We start from the raw sequence: 18559 nt of genomic DNA on the forward strand, positions 1-18559 counted from the left end.
TCTTTGGAAAATGTGTGAACATCATATACTCCTGCTTCCTGCTTCCTGGCCTTTTTTTATTCATTTATTCTTATGTCTTTTACATTTGTATAGTTTTAAGATGTTGTTTTTAATGATGAGCCTCGGAAAACCAAAAATGATGTATCGGAAGTTTGGGGAAGAACTACTGATTTGGAAGGTTAGTTTAAATTAGGTTAAATTAGATTAAGTTAAATTAGGTTAAATTAGGTTAAATTAGATTAAATTAGGTTAAATTAGATTAGGTTAAATTAGGTTAAGTTAAATTAGGTTAAATTAGATTAGGTTAAATTAGGCTAGGTTAAGTTAGGTTAGGTTGTTAGGCTAAATTAGGCTAGGGCAACATTCCAAATGGCACTTATTCCCTACATAGTGCACTACTTTAGACCAGAGCTCTGTGGCCACTGGTCAAAATGAGTGTACTATATAGGGAATAGAGTGCCATTTGGGACACAACCTAGGTTATACAAGATGGAGTCCCAGTTAGGACTGTGTGGTGGTGATGGGGGATGGGCTGGAGCCTGGGGCTTGGTACCTTGTATACTACACCATACTGCTGCTTGGCTGTGCCAGCATGTCTAGAAGTTAAACCTTTCATTGTCAAATCAAGTGCCTTCAGTTGTATTGTTTTGAGAGAATAAGAGGGAAAAAACTAAGGAACGCCAAGTGTTCTGTATTGTAGTGTATTGTAGTGTATTGTAGTGTATTGTAGTGTATTGTAGTGTATTGTGTATCGTGACTTCAAGCAATAATGATGTATCGTAGAAATGGTATTATTGACGAACAAACCACACTTCCCTCTTCTACTTACCCAATGTTTAATCATCAAAGTGTATTTCTATTGTTAAAGGTTTTTATAAAAACGTGAGTTGGAACTTTCTTATAAATCCTATCTTCTTTATTTTCCCTCTTCAAGCCTGATGCACGGTTGCTTTGTCCTGATCTTCTACTACTCTTCTACTACTCTTCTACTACTCTTCTACTACTCTTCTACTACTCTTCTACTACTCTTCTACTACTCTTCTACTACTCTTCTACTACTCTTCTACTACTCTTCTACTACTCTTCTACTACTCTTCTACTACTCTTCTACTACTCTTCTACTACTCTTCTACTACTCTTCTACTACTCTTCTACTACTCTTCTACTACTCTTCTACTACTCTTCTACTACTCTTCTACTACTCTTCTACTACTCTTCTACTACTCTTCTACTACTCTTCTACTACTCTTCTACTACTCTTCTACTACTCTTCTATGTGTCTTAGGTTATTACATGCTGTATAATACATCAAACACATTCTTGGTTTTTTTACTTTCGTTTTTTGTTTGTTGGATTGATATGTTTGTTTTTATCACTAAATGACGTGGACATCTTTTACAGAGAAACAGACCGATTCCGTTACATGTTGTCTCTCACCGGGTTAGGATTTTTAACTGGACAATGCTGTAATGATTTGATCAATATTGATGTAGTTGTAACCTTTTCGATCACACACTCTGCTTTCATTCATTCACTATTACGTAAAGATATTCTTAATCAATAACCCCCCCCCCCAAAAAAAAATGTCAAACTTAAAAGAAGACCAAAAGGCACTTTGGATCAATAAGGGCTTGTTTGATATATCTGCATCCTGAATGGCACCCTATTCCCTACGCAGTGCACTACTATATATAGGGAATAGGGTGCATTTTAGGGGCCAACCATTGTCTCCCTGTCTGAAAGGCAGTCTACAGATATCCTTTACTGCCCTGTTGTAGACCTGCTGTGCTGCTGAAACAAGATGGTGGTTAGGACCTGTTTTATCTGGTGAGAAGAGCATGTCATGACGGTTAGAGAGGTAAGGTTAGAGGTCACAGCCGGGGTTCGATTTGAATCAATGGTAAATGTGAGTTACAGTATGTGGGCTTTAGTTGGTGTACAGGTAGAATTTCTCCTTATGAAAAAACAACCAGCTATGGTTTTACAGTCAGGAATTGTTGTTATGTGACACATTCCAAAGAGTGATTTAATTTTTTTATTTTTTATAGTGATTCTTCTTTCAACTGATACTGAATCTAATTTCATGAGCGAGAAAAAAGAACCTAAATTATTTGTTATTATCAACCTCTGTCCATCTGTCTACCTATATACACATGTACGTATAAGCTAATGAGAATATGTCAATTAGGTTAGGGTTTCAAGGTAACCGAGGTGTCCAGACGGTCATTGTGATGAACTAAACTGAGGATTCTAAAGGATTCTAGAAGTTCTAGAATAGAACAGACAAGTACGTGATTCTTCCGGAATGATTTCTGTCACGTGTTTGACATTCTGACAACACTACAACAATGTTGGTGATCCACTACAGTGACTTATCTTGTTAAAGTTTGGTGGTTGAATAAATCATGTATTTGTCACATGAGTGTGATTATTATTTTTTGAATGCTTAGCTAGTTTTGTTAGACTATTAGTTAACTGTTGACTGTTTGTGTAGTACTAATCACTCACGTTTAAAGGATTGGTATTTAGGTATTGTCTAAATGCACACGTCAAAAATGAATTTATATGTTCAGTAACGATGATCTCTGAATCTTTTCAGAGATAATATGTACATGTATTGTAGAAACAAATTCTGTTCCATATGTATCCCTTTCTGTAATACTTTAGAATTGGCCTGGAATAATGTATATACTGTCGTAATAAAGTATATACGGTAGTAATGTGTCTTGTGGTGTTTTCCTTCCTATAATCAGATATAGGTTTTATTTTTCTCACTCTGTCACACACACTAAAATTGATTTCCATTCAAAATCCTATTTTCCCTAAATCCCTAACCCAACTCCTACCCCTTACTCCTAACCCAACTCCTACCCCTTACTCCTAACCCAACTCCATCCCCTAACTCCTACCCCTAACTCCTAACCCATAAACCCAACTCCTACACAACTCCTACCCCTAACTCCTAACCCAACACCACCCCCTAACTCCTAACCCAACTCCACCCCCTAACTCCTAACCCAACTCCACCCCCTAACTCCTAACCCAACTCCGACCAAATCAAATCAAATCAAATGTATTTATATAGCCCTTCGTACATCAGCTGATATCTCAAAGTGCTGTACAGAAACCCAGCCTAAAACCCCAAACAGCAAGCAATGCAGGTGTAGAAGCACGGTGGCTAGGAAAAACTCCCTAGAAAGGCCAATACCTAGGAAGAAACCTAGAGAGGAACCAGGCTATGTGGGGTGGCCAGTCCTCTTCTGGCTGTGCCGGGTGGAGATTATAACAGAACATGGCCAAGATGTTCAAATGTTCATAAATGACCAGCATGGTCGAATAATAATAAGGCAGAACAGTTGAAACTGGAGCAGCAGCACAGTCAGGTGGAAGTTGAAACTGGAGCAGCAGCATGGCCAGGTGGACTGGGGACAGCAAGGAGTCATCATGTCAGGTAGTCCTGGGGCATGGTCCTAGGGCTCAGGTCAGTTGAAACTGGAACAGCAGCATGGCCAGGTGGACTGGGGACAGCAAGGAGTCATCATGTCAGGTAGTCCTGGGGCATGGTCCTAGGGCTCAGGTCCTCCGAGAGAGAGAAAGAAAGAGAGAAGGAGAGAATTAGAGAACGCACACTTAGATTCACACAGGACACCGAATAGGACAGGAGAAGTACTCCAGATATAACAAACTGACCCCAGCCCCCCGACACATAAACTACTGCAGCATAAATACTGGAGGCTGAGACAGGAGGGGTCAGGAGACACTGTGGCCCCATCCGAGGACACCCCCGGACAGGGCCAAACAGGAAGGATATAACCCCACCCACTTTGCCAAAGCACAGCCCCCACACCACTAGAGGGATATCTTCAACCACCAACTACCCCTAACCCAACTCCTGACCCAACCCCTACCCCTAACTCCGTCCCCTAACTCCTAACCCAACTCCTAACCCTAACCCAACTCCTACCCCAACTCCAAACCCAACTCCTACCCCTAACCCAACCCCTACCCCTAACCCAACTCCTAACCCTAACCCAACTCCTAACCCTAACCCAACTCCTAACCCTAACCCAACTCCTAACCCTAACCCAACTCCTAACCCAACTCCTACCCCTAACCCAACTCCTACCCCTAACTCCTACCCCTAATTCCTACCCCTAACTCCTAACCTAACTCCTACCCCTAACTCCTACCCCTAATTCCTACCCCCAACTCCTAACCTAACTCCTACCCCTAATTCCTACCCCCAACTCCTAACCTAACTCCTACCCCTAATTCCTACCCCCAACTCCTAACTCTTATACCTAACTCCTAACCCAACTCCGACCCCTAACCCAACTCCTAACCTAACTCCTACCCCTAACTCCTAATCCAACTCCTACCCCTAACTCCTAACCTAACTCCTAACCTAACTCCTAACCCTAACTCCTAACCCAACCCCTAACCTAACTCCTACCCCTAACTCCTAACCTAACTCCTACCCCTAACTCCTAACCCAACTCCTACCCCCAACTCCTAATCCAACTCCTACCCCTAACTCCTAACCTAACTCCTAACCCAACTCCTACCCCTAACTCCTAACCTAACTCCTACCCCTAACTCCTAACCCAACTCCTACCCCTAACTCCTAACCTAACTCCTACCCCTAACTCCTAACCTAACTCCTACCCCTAACTCCTAACCCAACTCCTACCCCTAACTCCTAACCCAACTCCTACCCCTAACTCCTAACCCAACTCCTACCCCTAACTCCTAACCTAACTCCTACCCCTAACTCCTAACCCAACTCCTACCCCTAACTCCTAACCCAACTCCTACCCCTAACTCCTAACCTAACTCCTACCCCTAACTCCTAACCCAACTCCAACCCCTAACTCAACTCCTACCCCTAACCCAACTCCTAACCTAACTCCTACCCCTAACTCATAATCCAACTCCTACCCCTAACTCCTAACCTAACTCCTAACCTAACTCCTAACCCTAACTCCTAACCCAACCCCTAACCTAACTCCTACCCCTAACTCCTAACCTAACTCCTACCCCTAACTCCTAACCCAACTCCTACCCCCAACTCCTAATCCAACTCCTACCCCTAACTCCTAACCTAACTCCTAACCCAACTCCTACCCCTAACTCCTAACCTAACTCCTACCCCTAACTCCTAACCCAACTCCTACCCCCAACTCCTAATCCAACTCCTACCCCTAACTCCTAACCTAACTCCTAACCCAACTCCTACCCCTAACTCCTAACCCATAAACCTAACCCCTAACCTAACTCCTACCCCTAACTCCTAACCCAACTCCTACCCCTAACTCCTAACCCATAAACCTAACCCCTAACCTAACTCCTACCCCTAACTCCTAATCCAACTCCTACCCCCAACTCCTAATCCAACTCCTACACCTAACTCCTAACCCAACTCCTACCCCTAACTCCTAACCCAACTCCTACCCCTAACTCCTAACCCATAAACCTAACCCCTAACTCCTAACCCATAAACCTAACCCCTAACTCCTAACCTAACTCCTAACCTAACTCCTACCCCTAACTCCTAACCCAACTCCTACCCCTAACTCCTAACCCATAAACCTAACCTCTAACTCCTAACCCATAAACCTAACCCCTTAGCCTAAAATAGCCCCCAAGCTAAAGGATAACAAGTAAAATATCTATTGTTTACAGGAAAGTCCTTCAACTATTTTAGGTTTATGTCGTGTGGAAAAAGGACTGGGGGTGAAACATACTTCATCCATATGGGCAAAATAAACAGACAAATGTGTGGTGAAGATGAATTAACAAACATTTAGATCTGAATGTATAAAATGTCCGAACAGATCCTAGATGGGTTCTTTTAATATGTTATTGGACCATGAAGAGATGTGGCTCATTAACATATACGGTCCACATAATGATGATCCAAGCTTCTTTTGAAAATGTATATAATAATTGAATTTATCCAACCAACAAGCAATACAATACTATGGATACATGGAGGAGGTTTAATACCCTGACCTAGTGAGATATACATGGAGGAGGTTTAATACCCTGACCTAGTGAGATATACATGGAGGAGGTTTAATATCCTGACCTAGTGAGATATACATGGAGGAGGTTTAATATCCTGACCTAGTGAGATATACATGGTAGAGGTTTAATATCCTGACCTAGTGAGATATACATGGAGGTTTAATATCCTGACCTAGTGAGATATACATGGAGGAGAGAGAGAGATTAAAGTAGATGTCACGTGTCAAAATTTTGATTGATGACCCTATGTGAACCTATGTGAACGCTATGTGAACCCTATGTAGTGATGACGTGTGCATGTCTTCTGGTCAGGCAAGCCTGGTTAGGTGGGGGCTATGGGGTGAGTAAGGGTCCATTTGACAGGCCGTTAATGATTGATGACCCAAGCCTGATAGGCAAGCCTGGTTAGGTGGGGGCTATGGGGTGAGTAAGGGTCCATTTGACAGGCCGTTAATGATTGATGACCCAAGCCTGATTTATGACCCTATGTAATGATTTATGACCCTATGTCATGTAGAAGGGTGCATGCCCAGGGGTGTTGTTGGGGTTGAGTAAGTGACCATGTGTCAGGTCAACCTGTTACTGTTTCTCACGGTTTGGGGTGGTTAATGCCCCTTATAAAGCGCCTGAACAATACCTGTTTAAGACTGTACATGATAACCCCCCTGAATATTAAACAAAAATGACACCTATGCCAATTTTAGGGATGTTATGCTCGGCTTGTCATGAACCCAGTGACCAAAGCCTTGAAGAAGTTCTGTGTGAAGCTCCAGAATGTTTTAAAGGATTTTTGGGTACGAGTGAGGGCCACATGTCTTACATATTCCACCCGGAGGATTCTACGGTAAAGATATTCACAGACCGTGGACCCAAACCCCTTTATCCTGCAAAACCTGGGAGTTTTCCCCCGGCTCTGGGGATGAGAGAATGGCTAAACATCAGGCTGGCTCTTTGTAAAATTGAACAGGTCCTAAGTGTTACAAATGTGCCAGGATATGCGTTGGAAGAACAGGTCTGCGGCCGCAGTGATCTCAAGGCTCTAAGAATTGCTTCAATGGACTATAGCCCTGACAACAAAGTGACAATTTTAGCCTGTGACCTTTATGATAAGTATAATGCTACAAAGTCTGTCAATTCTCCTGTAGCTTCCAGAGCACGCAAACATGTAAACTTTTTTATTCCTGTGTTTAGTTTTAAATGGGTGGATTATCCAATTTTCATAACACTTATGAATAAGCTGGACATTCTCTTCCAAAATGGGGAACAGTTAAAGCGCTGGGCGAGGCTTTCCTTGAGACAGAGTCAAGACCAAAAGGCCCGACGGAGGATCTACCCCTGGAGTGAAAACTTACCAAGTGTTGATGGACCTAGCAAGAGAGCCTTGCCTTTTGAGGGTGAACTCGACACGGACAATGGCGGTTGGTTGCATAAGCTCCCAGGATCTGTAAGAAAGGCATCGTAAAATACCTTAAGAATGTAAGGATATAAAATGTATGTACTAAATATTTTGAATGAAATAAATGGTTTTAAAATCAGAATCTCACCACGTTATGAACTCTCGCGTTTGTTCACTCTTAGCGCAGTCTGTCCCTGAGAAAAAACTTGCGGAAAAAGCCATGTGCGCGCGTATGTGCGTGAGGGAGTTTTCTGTAGTGGCTGTGTGTGTGTGTGTGTGTGTGTGTGTGTGTGTGTGTGTGTGTGTGTGTGTGTGTGTGTGTGTGTGTGTGTGTGTGTGTGTGTGTGTGTGTGTGTGTGTGTGTGTGTGTGTGTGTGTGTGTGTGTGTGTGTGTGTGTGTGTGTGTGTGTGTGTGTGTGTGTGTGTGTGTGTGTTTCAAAAACAGAAAAAGGGGGGGCGGGTTGTTTGTTAAAAAAATACCCTTGCATGCCTGGTGGGTCGTTTGAAACCAAGGTTTACACTAGCCTGCAAAACAGATGCCTACCCCCCAACAATAATATTGTGTCTTACGACTCCTAATCTTAAAGGCCTTTCATAAAACTATTTTTTTAGGTGGGCTAAAAAGTCATTCATCCCAGCGATGTCGAGACCAACCCACCCCCATGCATCTAGGTGCTAGCACCCTGGAGATTTTAGAAGATCCAAAAGGATCCTAATGTTTAGACACACCCAATACCATGTGTTTGAAATGTGTCAAATATACCATGGGCGGGGGTATAGCCCGAAAAAAACGACAAACCCCAAATGCTATGTAAAAAATCATTCAGGGGTTTTTCTCTAGGTCGTAGGGTACAAAAGCGCTAGAAACCATGGGCAATGTTAGCAGCGTTTTAGTTCCGATGCAAACAGCACCTCCAGAAACTCCAAGAATCGTTATCGGACTGAAGCGTTAAAAAAGATAATCGGGGAAAACAGTCTAATGGATCTATCGCAAGGTGAGTTCTTGAAATAAATCTTTATTAGATTTGGTTGTTGTGGGGAATTGTTTGAAAAGCGTGGGATGTTATAGAAATATTAAACAATCATTAGGATCAGTATGCTTACCGTATAACAAGGCAATATTAGCTAAAGTGATTATAGCTTTAATATTGTCGAATGTTTTATAGATTCTGAAGCATTCACGCAGATACTCCGAGGTATAACTGAGCTCGAACCATCCAATGGGGCTCCGAAACAAAGTGCAGACAAACAAACGCCTGCCCTGAATTGTCAACGTAAGTAAGCTCCAAGAATTCCATACATAAAAATATTTATACCTTAAAAACAAAAAGTGTGGGCATCTTATATTAAAAGTTATTTTATATGTTTACAGAGGACCTAAAGCCTAGAAGGTTAAACGAGGCCCTATGGAGCCTGAACGGTTTCTGCGAAGCATATGACTACGAGACAATTCTGCCCTACTCCCAGGATGTATTTACACAAAAGCAGCGAACAGAGACTTTAAACGGCAGGTCAACTCCCCTTGGCCAGGACAACGTTGTCCCCCATATTTCTAAACACCAAAGGATAATTAGTGCTCAGATCCACAGTTCCGCTTCACCCGAACAATTCTACTTGGCCGATATTCACGAGACGTCGTTCCAAGGACTAGGTATGAATCAATTATATATTATTATTTATATATATTATTATTTTAATATTTATATATTTTTTTTATGCCGGAATATGTTAAAACAAGGCCTAATGCTGTTTTTTTTTTTTTTTTTTTTTTTTTTCAGGCTCACCATCTACCGAACCTGCAGATGCTGTAATACAGGTTGAACAAAGACATCAGCCCCTGGTTTCAGAGCTTCTTCAGAACAGCCCTCGTCAAAAAAGCTGAGGTATTTAATTAATGTATTGTTAATATATAGGCTTATATCTGAAATGTATTTGGCATTTTTAACATATTTTAGGGTTAATAACCTATTTTTGTATGTATTATTTTTATTTCAGACTCCTCACCGGCTTATAAACACAACGCACAAACATCGGAGGATGCCCAGACAAGCATCCCCGAGGAGGCTCCAAAGACACCAGTCAAGAAAACAGCGAAACCTGATGATGTCAAAGATTTAAATGACATTTCTGAGGTAGACGATTTGATGTTCTGTGAAGCTGCCAACCTTCTTGAATCGGCCAATTCTGTGGGGGAAACAGCAGATTCTGAAATAGACCAAGAACGTTTTTTCAAAGCGTTTACCCTGGGTTTAAAATCACGAAAGGCTCTACTCCAGAGGCGCATGTGTATTCTACTCGAGCATCAATACAATCAGGATGTGTCATTCTGGCGTAGCGAGCTACCCCGTATGTTAAAAAACATTAGGGCTAAAACAAGCAAATACCGCCGTTAAAAAACACACATGTAAACACACACACACACACACACACATCCTTAATTAGACAGATGGCGCCCCCTATAGACCAAAGTGAGACAATTGAAACCCTCTTAGCCAGGATCCCTACAGAGCTCCAAGATATAGTTAACCATATGAATGATTCGGGGGTAATTGACATAATGACAATAGATGAAAATCTATTATCCCAGATTCCCTCCGAACTCATAGACATTATTACACGTATGAATGAGTCAGGGCCTTCCGAGGAAAACATGTTAACACAGATTCCCGAAACCATCATATCTCTAATTACCCAGCTTAACGCGAGCCCTAGGTTTAATTCGGCCCCACAGACACCTCTAAGACAGCCTTTAACAACATTGTCCGAAGAGTCTGAAAGTCAATATGATGTTTTTGAACAGTTGGACAAATGTCTAGCAAATCTGGAGGGGGGCGGTCTTGAGATCAGTGTACAGAACGAGAGCGCTAGGTTTAATTCAGCACCCCAGACACCTATAAATCAGCCTTTAACACCAATGTCCGAAGAGTCTGAAACCCAATACGATGTTTTTGAACAGTTGGACAATTGCCTAGCAAATCTGGAGGGGGGAGGTCTTGATCGAAGTGTACATGTTTTGCGTCGAAATAAATTCAACAATATTGAGGTTCGCCAGTTTTTCAATTTCGCATGGGGGGGTCAGATTCGGGAATATGCTGTGTTTTACGTAATGCTTATGGACACTTTGAATGAACTGTTAGCGAGGATTAGAGATTATAGCGAACCTAGGGATCTCTTACAGTTGGAAATTTGTGGAGACAGTCTACAGAGCAAGGTATCGCTTATTTTACAGAATGGTGAAGCAGAGCTTGAACAATTTGTTAAACTGCTAGAACGCCTTGTTCAGTCAAATTTAAACGTGCTAGCAGATAGGACCCTCGAACTTGTAGTACAATTAGTACGACAACCACAAGGGGGCGGGGGTCAGAGACGAAAGCTCGAGAGTTTAATGCAGTCCGAAAGCATAAGCAATAAAAGGGCCTATCTCATAAACGTTCACAATCCAGGTAATAAGCTATGTTTTGCCATAGGTTTGGCCCACTTACTCAGCCCAGGATGTACTGATCAAGCCGCGTTACAAAAAGCTCGAGAGCTACAAACTGCGGTGGGTCTCGGTATACAGGATGCTGTGGCTTTCTCAGACATAGTCAAATTTGAAAACTTTCTGAACATCAAGATTGTGGTTTTGTACCACAGTAGGGCTAATGACGCTCTCCTCAAGTTCCAAAATATACCCGAACCACATCCTAAGACTATGTACTTTTATGTGCAAAATGAGCATTACTATGCCGTAACTAACATCACAGCCTTTTTAGGCGCGCCATATGTCTGTCCAGCCTGTCATACCGGCTACACACGCATGGGGGGGCACTCGTGCCGTTACAACTGTTCAGTATGTCTGGATAAACATTGCCCTATGCAGCCGCTAAACTTGACCCCCTGTGCGGATTGTCACCGCACATGTCGTTCGGCCTACTGTTACGAAAAACACAAAACTGAAACATGGCATCCCAAGGCATGTAAATCTGTAAGCAGTTGTGACATTAACAAGAAATGTCCAAAATGTCATTGCAATTACAACCTTAAAATAGATAGCCCTAAACCTCATGTTTGTGGAATTATACACTGCCCAATCTGTAAAGGTCCTTTGAAAAGCAGAGACGCGGAAGCGGTTCAAGAAGTAACACATGAGTGTTACATTCAGCCCTTGGCTGAAGATGAACATACAGAGAAATATGTGTTTTATGATTTTGAGACAAATCAGCAATCAGGGGTTCATTTGCCTATTTTTGTGTCAACCATGACTTTCAAGGGTGAAAAATGGTCGGCCGAGGGACCCAATTGTGCCCGGCTCTTTCTAAAACATTTTAGAAAAGCCCAGTACAGAAACTTCACGTTTATAGCTCACAATGCTAGGGCCTATGACTCCTATCTGCTTTTGAACCCTTTGATACAGCAAGGCGTGGCACCCAGTGTCATAGCTCAAGGGAGTAAAATATTATGCTTTGTTGACCCCGCCTTCAAACAGAGATACATTGACAGCTTAAGCTTCTTACCCATGAGATTGGCTCAAATGCCAGAGGCCTTGGGTTTTGAAAACTCTGTCAAAGGCTATTTCCCTCATTTCTTCACATCTGAGGAGAATCTACATTATATAGGATCTTATCCAGCCCCCGAAATGTACGGGTGTGATCAAATGTCTCCCAAAGAGCGTGAGAGATTCATGACATGGTACGAGACCGTAAGACATGGCACTTTTGATTTCCATAAAGAGATGGAATCATACTGTGACAATGACGTTGTTATACTTCGTGAAGGATGCCTCAGATTCAGAGAAGAGGTAATCAAAGATGCGGGCATTGACCCCTGGAGCTGTACAACTATTGCATCAGCGTGCATGAAAACCTATCGTACACACTATCTAACTCCTGAATCTATAGCTATCCCATCGCCAGACAACTACCGACGCCAATTCAAGGCCTACTCTAGTGGTTCCATTCAATGGTTGGAGTACTTGGCCCAGGATAAAGATATTTTTATCCAACATGCTTTGAATCGGGGGGAGAAGGCTTTTGGGCCTTACCATGTAGATGGATACACACAGATTGACGGGGTTGAGACAGTGTATGAGTACAACGGTTGTTTCTTCCACGGGTGTAAATTATGCTTTGTCCCCCACACCTTGTGTGTCCTAACCCAAAAGACTTTTGGGGAAATGTACCAAGAGTTTCAAGACAAACTGAATTCTTTAAAGGCTACTTACGGGTTAAATGTTGTGGTTTTGTGGGAGCACGAATGGACAGCCCTCAAAAAGGCAGATCCTAGTGTTAAGGCCTTCCTTACCCATTATGACCCTCCAGAGCCCCTGGAACCGCGACAGGCCTTGTTTGGAGGCCGGACCAATGCTTTGACATTGCGTTATGTAGCTCAACCCGACGAGACAATAGGCTATGTAGATTTTACATCCCTATATCCTCATGTAATGAGTTCCTCATTCTATCCTATAGGGCATCCTGAAATTATTCACAGCGACTTTGACGAACCCCAAAATTATTTTGGTTTAATCAAAGCGACTGTCTACCCTCCTAGGGGGCTGTTTATACCTGTGTTGCCTTACAAGGGTCCTAAAGGAAAACTTTTCTTTCCCCTTTGTCGCACATGCTGTGAAAACCACAACCAGGAAAACCCCTGTGATCACACAGATCAAGAAAGAGCCCTGACCGGTGTATGGGTCACTGTAGAATTCTCTAAGGCTTTAGAGAAGGGGTATCGTGTGGCCAAAATCTTTGAAGTGTGGAACTTTTCCAGGAAATCAGACACACTTTTTAAAGAGTACATCAAAACCTTCTTGAGATGCAAGCAGATGGCTTCAGGCTATCCTGCATCGGTCACAGATCAAGAAAGTAAAGACCAGTACATTCAAGACTACCATGACAGAGAAGGCATACTTCTTGACCCTGACAGAATAGAGGTCAACAAAACCAAAAGAAATGTGTCGAAATTGTACTTGAACTCCCTTTGGGGGAAATTAGCGCAGAGATGCAATATGCTAACAACTTCGATCATTAAAGACCCCGAAGAATTTTTGGAATTTGTTTTTTCGGACCAATACGAAATTTCACATTTTTCCTTCTTGAGTCAAGACATTGCCTTGGTGCAATGGAGGCGCCACCAAAAGTGGGTTCTACCCCCGGGTAATGTAAATGTGTTTCTTGCAGCATTTACCACAGCCTATGGCCGCCTTGAACTGTACACCCTCATGGAACAGCTTCAGAGGCGGGTTCTTTACCACGACACAGACTCTGTGGTCTATGTAAGCAAACCGGGGGATTGGACCCCCCCCACTTAGCAACTATCTTGGGGGTTTAACGAGTGAACTCGAAGAGGGTGACCATATTACAGAATGGTCCTCATGTGGTCCAAAAAGCTATGCTTTTAGGACTAAAGCCAATCACGTGGTGTTGAAAGCCAAAGGCGTGACTCAAAACTATGAAAATGCACCGCGTGTAAACTTGGAATCAATCACGCGCTTGGTCGAGGGGTTCGTAAAGGACAAGAATAGTGACTTGGAGATTTTGAGCTCCTACAACAAAATAGTGAGGGATAAAAAGGGGTTCCATCTAAGAAATGCACCACTCACTAAAAGATTCAGGGTAGTCTATGACAAGAGACAGCTATTGCCTGACGGTACCACATTGCCCTTTGGCTACTGACTTATGCTACAAGCCCCAGTGTGTCTTAAAGCTTAAGATATTATGACTGCTGTCGAGGGTTTTGACCCCCGGCTACAATTGCCTTTTTCAGCATTAATTGCAGGCCCTTCAAACAGTGGTAAAACTTTTTTTGTAAAAAGTATTTTAGAGAATTCTGAACATGTGTTATCTCAAAAGCCTGACAATATTGTATGGTGTTATTCATGTTACCAACCTCTGTATGATGAATTATTGAAGACAATAAAAATCAAGTTTGTTGAAGGAATACCCGATTCTCTGTCTGATGATGAACTTCTCCCCCCACATGTAAATAATCTGCTGGTTTTGGACGATATGCTATTTGCTGGTAGCGAACACCCTGAAATTGCACGAGCTTTTACCCAATATACTCATCATAGAAACCTGTCCGTGCTTTACTTGGTCCAGAATGTGTTTCACCAAGGTAAAAATAGTCGGACCATTAGCTTGAATGCCAACTACATGGTATTGTTTAAAAATCCTAGAGACAAACTGCAAATTAGCACTCTAGCTCAGCAGATGTACCCTGGACGGAAATCATACTTTATGGAGAGCTATGAGGACGCTACCAAAGAGCCATTTTCTTATTTAATCGTGGATTTAAAAGCAAATACTCCAGAACACCTTAGGCTACGTACAGGGCTGTTTCCGGGGGAGAGGCCTGCTGCATACCTTCCTAAAAAGTAAACGCTATGTCTCTGCGTTTAAAAAGAAACCTCCCCCTCTTGAGAAGGCTAGTAGGTTCTACAGCTAAAGAACGGAAGGCCATCTTGGGTCGCTGTTCTTCAGATCTCATATTAGCCCTATGTGAGATTGCTTTGAATCTTCTCAAAGGACGCATTCCACTCACCCTGAACCAATTGAAAAAATTAAGGAGACAAAAGACAGCGATCAAACTCTTTGCCAATAAAAGGGCCAGTCTTCAAAAGAAAAGACATAGTATACAACAGTCTGGGGGTTTTCTTCTACCTTTACTCAGTATAGCCGTGCCCTTCATCACCAGCCTTATTGCGGCCAGACGTGGGGGTTGAACACGTGGTGTGATGGCCACTAAAATGTACTTGGTGCCTCAACAAGAGTTGGATAGACTTAAAAAACAAATGCAGGGTCCTGAAGATATCAGACAAACAGCGGAAAATGATTTGGATACGGCCATGAAGGATGTTTTGAACCGAAAAGGATTGAACCCCTATGATAAGATTCAAAAATACACAAACCTAATGCAAAGGTATTTGACTCGGGTAAAGCAAGGGGAGAGAGAGACTAACCATTTAACCCTTTCCCTACCGGACCCTTTAACAGATGTCGAACCTAACGATAGCCATGCCCCTGTAAGGCCTGTACCGTCGATCTTACCTAGTGGAGATAATATGTCGGGTGAAGCTCAAATGCCATTTGAAGATAAAGTTATGCATGACCTACTGACACATGTGCCTTTACGTAACAGGAAGAATGTTAAATACATTATGAACAAGATAAAAGACTCAAAGGGGATAGCTGCTTGGAACGACTCTGGAGAGTTTATCCTTCAGGGCTCTGTGGTTAGGGGGTCCCATATGCAGGACTTGCTTAAAAGTACCACGGCTGCCCACAAGGTTGCTGATGACCGAAGGCCTCCCGGCTGGCGTCAGTTTCTTAAGGCCCTGGCAATCCTCAACATCCCCCTCTCCGGTGTACCCAACCATAAGCTTCGTCAACAGATTCAAGCTTTAAAACAAAAGCCTTCAACGAGATACAGCACCCCTAAAGATGCCCCAACGACACCGGCCCCATATGAAAGCGATGATGCTAACTCATTTACTCCCATGAACGTCTCAGGACCTTTTCCTAAACCCGATCTCTCGGCGTGGTTAGACTTTTGAAAATGACTTTTGAATGACTATGATTAAATTCAATAAATTTTTTATTTGAAAAATAAGCAAGTTAACATTTGTGGCATTCTTGAAACATATGACGTGAGCATACGCCTTGATTACGCGTTCTTAAAGGACACACATTTGAACACTTTTGATATTTTCTAACAAAACAAGATACAAGGTTATCATTACTTCTTAAATCATCCTTATAAAGAGACATAACATCTTCAAAAGAAACTCCCCGGGCTCTTTGGCACAGGTAAAATACACAGTGGTGACCGCATGTAGTGGAAAGGTTATCTTGCACTTGTTTGATGTTGTAGTAGATCTTTGTACCGTTTAGGGTCAAAAAATCTTTAATAGATTTAGGGAAATGTGAAAAACCGGGGGGAAAGCCATAGGAATCAAAAAAAGTTGAGATTTTTCGTCCACCTTCCTGTTCTAATGTCATAGCTAGCCAATGTTCACCAGGCATGTGTTTAGGATGGGTATTGACAATAAACATTGCAGGCCTCTCAGACCATATCTCAATAGGTAATTCATCACAAGCCAACACTCCACAAAATTGTTTTCCAATCAAGCGGCTCATGAGACCGTCCAACTCTTGGGTATTCATGTCTTTGTTCAAAGGTCCTTAATAATAATCCACTAAGACCTGTCTTCGGGCATTCACTTCCAAGATTGAATCAGAGCATGCGTAAACAATCATGCTAACTGTACAGGCTAAAGGTGTACGGAAACGCATTTCCAGCCTGAGGTTACCTTGGGACACCACAGACAGATTTCCTGAGGTGTCATCATCAGGTGATAAATTGAAAGCATACAATGTGTAACCCTCTGCAAAATCATTTCTGTCAATAGGTAAAGAGAGATCTTTTAGATGTCGCCCTGTAGCCAGGAATAGATTGTAAAATTCTCGCACAGATATGTTGTTATTAAATTGTGGTTGGAAAGCCTTCGCCGGAACCTGACGTCCGTCCTGACAGAGCGCTACATACTCTGCATTGAAGTGCTGAAAATTAAAGGGTTTTTTATCTAAACTGCCCGTATTAGAGGCGTGATCAACCAGACCTATAACCACATATCTAGGTAAAGGGCCTAGAAATAGGTTTTCTTGACTGCAGATTCTACTGCCCACAGGTATGCTAAAGGTTTTCATGGTAATTCTTTGGAGAGGGTAAAGGGCATTTCCTTTCATCAAAGCATGTGAGTGACCCAGGCGCACGGCCGGAGATACAGATACTTTTTTAATAAAAAGGGTTGCCCCCAACACTTTCAAACTAAAATCCCCGTCTTGGGGAGACATCAGGCAAAAATCATCCTTGGCCCTGGTTAATTTTAATCTTAAATCAACCGAATTTAAGAGTAACCGTTCTTGAAAGAAAATGTCAGAGTGTATAGGGCCTAGCAAATGAAACTCTCGAGATTCGGCGCAGTAGCGAGCTCGTGCCGCTAGTCCTTTGTTTGCACCGGTGGAAGGGTCTGTCGATTCCATAGAGGCTCCTGCAGTATCCTTGCTAAACAGCCCGGCGCTAAATTGGGTTTTGAGAGTGTCTTCGGAGTAGTTTAGTAAACACTCCATGATGGCTCTATAAGGGTATGTAGCGCTGCTTTGACTGATTAGGCGTTCACCCAAAGTCACATCAACTTGGGAGAAAATGGTGGCCAAGGGGTAATTAATGAGACTCACTTTGGCATCGTCTGCAATATTAGACCCATCTCTTTTGGTCACTTTTAGACGTAAATGCACCAAGGTGTTGTTGAGGTCCAGATAGTTGTCACCATGGCCTGGTATGAAAAATTCGATAGGCCCGTTATCGGTAATAGCAGAGAGAGGGGCTATCTCCACATAACTGGATCTATCTATTGAATGCTGCGTTAACGGTGCCGTGAAAAGATCAAGTTCTGTCTTTATAGCTTCAGAGGACATTCGATGTAAAAGAGCCATGTCACTTATTCTTTTAGAAAATACTTCCTAGTATTCTTTTAGCCTGTTTTGGTACAGACCTCCTCACTTTACCCCGTCTTTGACTTACTGAGGTTCTTTTAACAGTTAACCGCCGCTTTTTAGGTGCAGGTCTACGCCTTAAACCAGGGGGTCTCTTTTTTGGCCTTCGAGACAATATCATAAGCCCCGAGCCTTCTTGATGCTCCACCTCTGGTGACGCCCTTCGGGTCATAGCATTGGCTACAACCTCACTTACTATATTTTTAGCCGCTGATTTTAAATGTGGTTTGGCTATGCTGAAGCCTCTCTTCATAAACGGTAAAACCATCCTGAAGAGGTTACGGAATATACCTCCTATCCCCGAACCATACATTGTCGGCGCTCCATGATATCCTGGTAGTCCATTACCCACTTGATCCACATAGTATGAAACATAACGGTTAGGGTCGAGCTGATGGTGCTCCATAACACTTTTATTTGTATTATGTTTATAAATATAATACAGCTATTATATATGTAGAGAGGTTTTGGTGGGTCTAAAGTGGAGTTTTACAATCGTTTTACCATAAGTAAATTCAATGTTTTCGTTCTGATCCGTTTTAAGCTCAACCAGAATGTTTTCAATATAGTTCTTGCTGACATGTACGTAGTGCGGCTTGTCATA

The 18559-nt window shown here is 42.5% G+C and overlaps 1 protein-coding gene across 1 annotated transcript in view; it reads left to right on the forward strand.

The window, feature by feature from the left end:
* The window catches only part of yap1 (Yes1 associated transcriptional regulator), an 84207-nt gene extending 81491 nt beyond the window's left edge, over window positions 1-2716 (forward strand). Inside the window, exon 8 of the mRNA XM_031791308.1 lies at window positions 1-2716. This exon is cut by the window's left edge and continues 2678 nt beyond it. The gene's annotated coding sequence lies outside the window, so the exon portion shown is untranslated.
* Window positions 2717-18559: the final 15843 nt, after the last annotated feature.

This window comes from Oncorhynchus kisutch, linkage group LG15, assembly GCF_002021735.2.
Source record: "Oncorhynchus kisutch isolate 150728-3 linkage group LG15, Okis_V2, whole genome shotgun sequence".
In the NCBI taxonomy this organism is placed as follows: domain Eukaryota; kingdom Metazoa; phylum Chordata; class Actinopteri; order Salmoniformes; family Salmonidae; genus Oncorhynchus; species Oncorhynchus kisutch.